We start from the raw sequence: 7,191 nt of genomic DNA on the forward strand, positions 1-7,191 counted from the left end.
CCCCCACCCCCCACACTCCTTCCTTGCCCAGGGTCGTCCCCCGCACTTACCTGAGCTTCCCATGCCGAGGCAGCCACGTGCTTCCAGCCCAGAAACCCCAGAAGAGGGTTTTGGAAGGGGGGGGGGGGGGGGGGAGGGACAAAACATTTTTAACAGGAACCAAGGGCAGAGAAATATTAATTTTCCTAATTTTTTTAGGGGCCCTGCAGACCATATTCAGCCCGCAGGCCGTATTTTGCCCACCCCTGATCTAGGCTGTACAGCAATTACATTAGTCTATGAAGAAATAGAGAAGAAAAGAGGAGGAAGAGCCTAGGAAGAGTCTCCTCATAAAGTGTTAGCAACCTATGCCATGTGGAACCACTAGATCCAGCCTGCAGAGTTGGGGCTCCTCACCACAGCACCTAGGGAGTAGGAAGAAGAGAGTGGCAGCAGCTGCTGGGTCCTCGCACCAGTTCATCTAGGAGACTCAGCAGGGTCACTCAGCTACACTGCCAAAAAATATCCACAGAATCATAGAAAACGAGGGTTGGGAGGGACCTCAGGAAGTCATCCAATACAGCCAGCTCTCCTGGACTCCTCCCCCTCTCAGGCTGGCTTCCCAGGGGATCCTGCCCATGAGTTCCCTGAGTGAGTTAAAGTCTGCTTTTCTGAAGTCCAGGGTTACCCTGCTGCTCTCCATCCTTCCTTTCCTCAGTATCCTGAGCTCAATCATCTCATGGTCACTGCTGCCCAAGTTGCCATCTACTAATACATTCCCCAACAATTCTTCCTGGTTTGTGAGCTCCAGATCAAGAAGAGCCTGGCCCTAGTTGGCCGCTCCAGCACTTGCTCCAGGAACTTGTCCCCATCACTCTCCAAAAACTTCCCAGATTGCCTGCACACTGTTGTATTGACGTCCCAGCAGATGACAGGGTGATTGAAGTCCCCCCCATGAGAGCAAGGGCTTGTGATTGCGAAACTTCCGCTAGCTGTTTGAAGAAAGCCTCACCTACCACTTCCTCTTGGTCTGGTGGTCTGTCGTAGATACCCACTACATCATTTTGTAGGTTTTACCTGCTGGATGGGGTTGTTTAGAGCTGTGAGAATCTTGCAGTCAAAAAAATATACTGACTTGCTATTTCATTCTTTTTAGTTAACTTCAGATAAAATTTCCAAACCCCGCCCCCCTACCCCATGTCAAGGCACTTAATTTAGAAAATGCTGAACTGAAACAATTTTATCATTCAAAAATATTATTCTGGCTGGAGCAATTTGATAAAGTCATGAATAGTGTTGATTAATCCAAATGTGCATTTTTAACTGAACAAAATATTCAACCAAAACCTTTTACCCAACTCTACTCTTGTTAACTCTTACTGTAAATAAGACTAATCCACTTCAATTCAAGCTCTTATTCAGAACCTTAGTGGAAAAAAATCAGGTAATTAGCGTTACTCAGAAAGGAATACGAGGACAGAGCACTCATCATATAAGTGTAACCAAGTTTAGAAGTTTCCTAAATAGCTTGTTCCTACAAGCTCTTAGTAGTTTAATTGAGAACATGCAACTGAGCTCTGACAGCAAGAGAAAAGGTGTCAGTGACAAGGAGTAACAAGCACACAATGCCCCATAGTTCAGTTTCACTATTTGATTTCACATAATGTATTATTTGCATTTCCAAAGTGTGTGAAGTGTGGGCTTCAGCCCAGTTCACTATCAGCATGCTTCCCTTTCTGAGAGAGTGGGTACAGGAAACCCCTGAGTGGGCAGTTTCAGTTTTTAAGACCCACATGTTAATAGCTTTTTTGAAAGGGAACAGTTTGTTCTCAGCTGTCTTGATGCACATGAGATAAACAGAATTAAGAACAGAAGCCCTGTCTAGTTTTTGGCCTACAGGACACATGCATGGCCACATCCCCTCTCCCACAAGCTCACTGCTGCAGGTGGAAAGCTGAGGCTGGGGGAAAGTGACAGTAAGACCGAACTGAGCAGGATTACAGTCTTAGCAGAGAGTTACCACTACCCTGTGGCCAAGAAAAGGAGATACGCTTTTTATCTCCTGGGCCACTGCCAGCAGTTCTCATAGAGAGGCTCACACACCCCTTCCTCCCAGACCACACCTTATATTGCTAGGGAAGAACTGCTAAAAACTAATGCAGCTGCCTGCAAAACCAGCAGGCCTGGCTTCTGAGAGCTATAGTGTCAGGGAAAGGCAGCCAGCCATTTCTTCTTGGGGAGGAGGAAGAAAAATGGGAGAGCAACATTTCCAGAATATCTTCTAGTACAGGAGCCGGCAACCCCTTTCTCCGCTGGCATGCATGCCAGAGCAGGGCACACAAGGCCGTTTTGCTTGGCATGCCACAGCCAGCCCAGGCTCTAGGAAGCTGCCACTGGCCATGGAGCCCAGGCTGCTTGCAGCAGGTGGCCAGGAGGCTGCAAGCTCTGCTGCAAGCAGCCTGCGCTCCATGGTTGGCAGCAGCTGGGAGGCTGCAATCAGATGCACTGGGCACCAGAGCCCTTCACCTGTTGTGGGTGCATGTGCACTTTTGGGCAGACAGCAGCAGAGGGGCAAGCGTTGCACTGCCCCAGGCCCCTCCCCTGCCATCCAGCTGGAGGAGTACATGAAGCCCCGCATCCATGGAACCCGGCCAAGGGCTCTGGAGCCTGCTATAAGTGAATTAAGATTTATTGGGGCCCTGCACAAACACAGAATTGGGAGTCCCCTCTAGAGGTACACTGATATATCAGTGGTATATTGGATTGGCACTGATAAAAGGAAAATTAATGTTACTGGCTCCTGGCTTTTTTTGGCTGGCATAGCTGATTAATATCACTGACAAATGCGACATACATGTGGCCCGTAATGCAGCAGGGCAGCTTGGAGAGCAGCGTCCTGGGAGTAAGTCGGTCAGTGGGAAGGTGTGTGGGGGACAGGAGTGTAGGGGGGTATATGGAGGCCCCCCCACAGTGAAGGAGGGTGTAGGGTAGGGATAGACGCAGCTCAACCAGGGCGGTGAATGCAACCCCAGGGCCGGGAATGGAATGCAGCCGCAGCTGGCTCGTCCAGGGGGCACTGGGGGCAAGGGGGGTTTGGGTTGGAGCTGGGCTCGGAGCAGGCAAGAGTGGAGCAGACTCAGCTGCGCAGGGCGTGTGGTTGGTCGTGCTGGGAGGGGTGACTACTGGGGTGGCTACAGGGAATTTTGGGGTGGCTATAGCCTAGCAAGGCCCCCCTAGTACCACCTCTGCTTGGGGCACTGCTCTGCTGCCCATGTGGAGGGCCTGGGAGGGCTATAGGAACCCCAAAATTCCCCATAACCACCCCTCCCAGCGCTGCCACAGCCACCTATTACCTGAGCCCACCCCACATGCACCCCAGCCCCCCTGCCAGCCCCCCATGCTGGCACACCCCCTGGCCCCGAGTCCTTAGCAGGCAGCTCACCCTTGCCCCACACACAAATCCAGGGGGCACATGCCCCCCATGCCTCTCCCAGGAGTGTACACAGTAGCTGGGAGCACCCCCCCTGGACAAGCCTCCCACAGCTCTGTCCCACTCCCCGCTCCAGGGTCCTATTCACTGCCTGGGCTGAACAGCACCTGCCTCTACCCCCTCCTTCACTATGGAGGCCTCGATCTGCACCCCCACTCCCATTAGACTTACATGCAGGGAGCTGGCTGCCCAGCTGTGCTCCTGGACACACGTTTAAATTTTGCAGGCTCCCCCATGCTCCCCTGCTGCTGATTGATGGAGGGGCACGCTTGTAGTTCGCTCCTTGGCAGGGAAGCAAAAGCTAAGGTTTTAAACTCAGTGTAATTTTTGTTTCCCTGCTGCTGATTGGCTGAGGGGCCCCAGCAGCTGCTTGCTGCCCACCAGCTGAGACACAAAAATGGTGTCAGGTTTAAAAACCACAGCTTTCACTTCCCTGCTGATGAGGGAGCACTTGTAAGCCACAAGTGCAGCCCCCAATTGCCAAGGGCCCCTGGGCTCAGGTCTGCCTTAATCCACCAGCTGGCAATTAATCCGCCTATGCCTGGTGCAGTTGTTTGCAGCCGCCCACAGCCAACCCAGGCTCTGGGCATCTGTAGCAGGCAACCAGCAGGCTGCAAACAGCTGCACCAGGCTCTGGAGTTCCGGCACCATGCATATCAGGGCACAGGGTGGGGAAGGGGCCAGGGCAGTGTCCCCCTCTCACCATCCAACCAGAGGCACACACGCAGCTGCCACCTGCAATGATGATTGGGCACCTCATGGCTCCCCTGTGGTCTGCCCCTGCCATGCCAAGTGAAGGCATCAGTCAGGACTGTGGTGTTTTTTTCACTCCAGCCAAAAATATTCCCAACCCCTGTTCTAGTAGGTGGTGCCAACTAGTCTACCCCCCATTCCCCACAGCTCTGCCCCAGAGTTCACCCCCAGTCATGGTTTTGGCTCACTGATATTCACAAACAAGAGAACATAGAATGCGAACCCTGCTGCACCCTCACTGAGCTGGGCCCCCGAGTCACTTAAGTCACCTCAAGACCCATCAATGAGCCATAGCAGAGATCATCTTTGATTGCAACAATGCACTTCTGAGGAGGAAAATAAAGGGGGCCCTTCCTTTCCCTATATTATGATTCCTTCTTTTTTAAGCTTTTATTGAACAAGGACCTTGGTACTGGGTAATTTTGGGTGGCTCCTGGAGCTCCTAACGCCTGCATTGGCTACACATTAACCCCCCAAAACTGGTTTTAAGCACTTCCTGTGTGGCTCAAAGCCTCTCTAGGCTACACCTTAGTGTAAATAATGCTCCCTCCCCTGCATCAAGCCCATTGCCCGCCCCACACCTTCCCAGATCTCCATTCACTGCCCCCTTCTTACTTGTGGCTGCCCATGGTGGCTCTCCCAGGGGAACAGGCAGAGGAGGATTAATCTTGCCATTGTCTGGGCCAGATTCGGCCTGGAGAAGAGCAGCAGGGCCTGGGGACTGGGCAGCATGTTAACTCTTCCCTGCCTGCTCCCCCCGGGGCAGACACCTGCGAAACTACAAGAGTGGGGAGCTTGCGATGGAGGTAGGGCAGATTCCTGCCTTTCAGTCCCCCAGGCCCCTGCTGGCCTGAAGCAGGACTGCTCCACATTTGAACTAGCACTAATGCCTATGGCCAGGTGTGCGGCTCACAAAGTAACATATAACAGGCCCCAAGGTTCCTATTCCCATGTCTGATCTGAAGTCCATGGTGTGCTGACATGTTCCAAACAACAGTCCCTTGGGGAGGGGAAGTCACTGCCAGTACCAACTGACTCAAAGAGCTCATCCCCTGTGGTCTGCCCCTGCCATGCCAAGTGAAGGCATCAGTCAGGACTGTGGTGTTTTTTTCACTCCAGCCAAAAATATTCCCAACCCCTGTTCTAGTAGGTGGTGCCAACTAGTCTACCCCCCATTCCCCACAGCTCTGCCCCAGAGTTCACCCCCAGTCATGGTTTTGGCTCACTGATATTCACAAACAAGAGAACATAGAATGCGAACCCTGCTGCACCCTCACTGAGCTGGGCCCCCGAGTCACTTAAGTCACCTCAAGACCCATCAATGAGCCATAGCAGAGATCATCTTTGATTGCAACAATGCACTTCTGAGGAGGAAAATAAAGGGGGCCCTTCCTTTCCCTATATTATGATTCCTTCTTTTTTAAGCTTTTATTGAACAAGGACCTTGGTACTGGGTAATTTTGGGTGGCTCCTGGAGCTCCTAACGCCTGCATTGGCTACACATTAACCCCCCAAAACTGGTTTTAAGCACTTCCTGTGTGGCTCAAAGCCTCTCTAGGCTACACCTTAGTGTAAATAATGCTCCCTCCCCTGCATCAAGCCCATTGCCCGCCCCACACCTTCCCAGATCTCCATTCACTGCCCCCTTCTTACTTGTGGCTGCCCATGGTGGCTCTCCCAGGGGAACAGGCAGAGGAGGATTAATCTTGCCATTGTCTGGGCCAGATTCGGCCTGGAGAAGAGCAGCAGGGCCTGGGGACTGGGCAGCATGTTAACTCTTCCCTGCCTGCTCCCCCCGGGGCAGACACCTGCGAAACTACAAGAGTGGGGAGCTTGCGATGGAGGTAGGGCAGATTCCTGCCTTTCAGTCCCCCAGGCCCCTGCTGGCCTGAAGCAGGACTGCTCCACATTTGAACTAGCACTAATGCCTATGGCCAGGTGTGCGGCTCACAAAGTAACATATAACAGGCCCCAAGGTTCCTATTCCCATGTCTGATCTGAAGTCCATGGTGTGCTGACATGTTCCAAACAACAGTCCCTTGGGGAGGGGAAGTCACTGCCAGTACCAACTGACTCAAAGAGCTCATTAACAAAATACCTGGCCTTCAGCTGGGAGTCTGCTTCCCTTCTCCACCAGAGCATGAGGCGAGGGAGAAGAAAGGGCCCTGCTCTCTGCTCTGAGAAAAGCTGGTGAGAAAGCAGCTCAGGAGAGTGCGGTACTAATAACACCAAGGTTGTAGGTTCGATCCCTGGTTGGCTAAAATTGGGGGGGGGGTTTGCAGATCCCTATAAAGTTTTGAATGGAGGTACGGACCCCTCTGAATCGTAAGTGTGGATATTCACGTACTGTTGATTGATCACATTCATAAAATCATAGAAAACTAGGGCTGGAAGGGACCTCAGGAGGTCTAGTCCAACCCCCTGCTCCAAGCAGCACCAGCCCCAACTAGATCATCCCAGCCAAAACTTTGTCTAGCCAGGTCTTGAAAACCTCCAAGGATGGAGATCCCGCCACCTCTCCGGGGAACCTGTTCCAGTGCTTCACAACCCTCCTAGTGAGAAAATTCTTCCTAATATCCAACCTAAACTTCCCTTGCTGCATCTTGAGACCGCTGCTCAGGGGTGGGCAAAATGCGGCCCATGGGCTGGATGCGGCCTGCCAGGCCCTTCTACCTGGCCCACGGGGCCCCTAAAAATTTTTAAAAATTAATATTTATCTGCCCCTGGCTGCCTGTCCTGTGGTGCTCAATGGCTTGCCAAAACTCAATATGCGAACCCCTGCCTGAAATAATTGCCTGCCCCTGCCATTGCTCCTTGTTGTCTTGCGCCACCACTAGGAACAGCCCAGCTCCATTCTTTTTCAAACACCCCTTCAGGTACTTGAAGGCTGGTATTAAATCTCTTCTTTTCTAGAGAAAATAAGCCCAGTTCCCTCAGCCTCTCCTCACAAGTCCTGTCGCCCAGCTGCA

General features: G+C 52.3%; 1 protein-coding gene across 3 annotated transcripts in view; it reads right to left on the reverse strand.

Moving 5' to 3' along the window:
• Nucleotides 1–7,191, reverse strand: part of CEP57 (centrosomal protein 57) — a 37,482-nt gene that overhangs the window by 29,052 nt on the left and 1,239 nt on the right. Inside the window, exon 1 of one of the 3 annotated variants that reach the window (XM_025197872.1) lies at nt 996–1,026. The exons of the other annotated variants lie outside the window; for them this stretch is intronic. The gene's annotated coding sequence lies outside the window, so the exon portion shown is untranslated. Of the gene's footprint in view, nt 1–995; nt 1,027–7,191 lie in introns of those variants that run through there. 3 annotated transcript variants of the gene reach the window in all.

The sequence above is a fragment of the Alligator sinensis genome, unplaced genomic scaffold (genome assembly GCF_000455745.1).
Source record: "Alligator sinensis unplaced genomic scaffold, ASM45574v1 scaffold116_1, whole genome shotgun sequence".
In the NCBI taxonomy this organism is placed as follows: domain Eukaryota; kingdom Metazoa; phylum Chordata; order Crocodylia; family Alligatoridae; genus Alligator; species Alligator sinensis.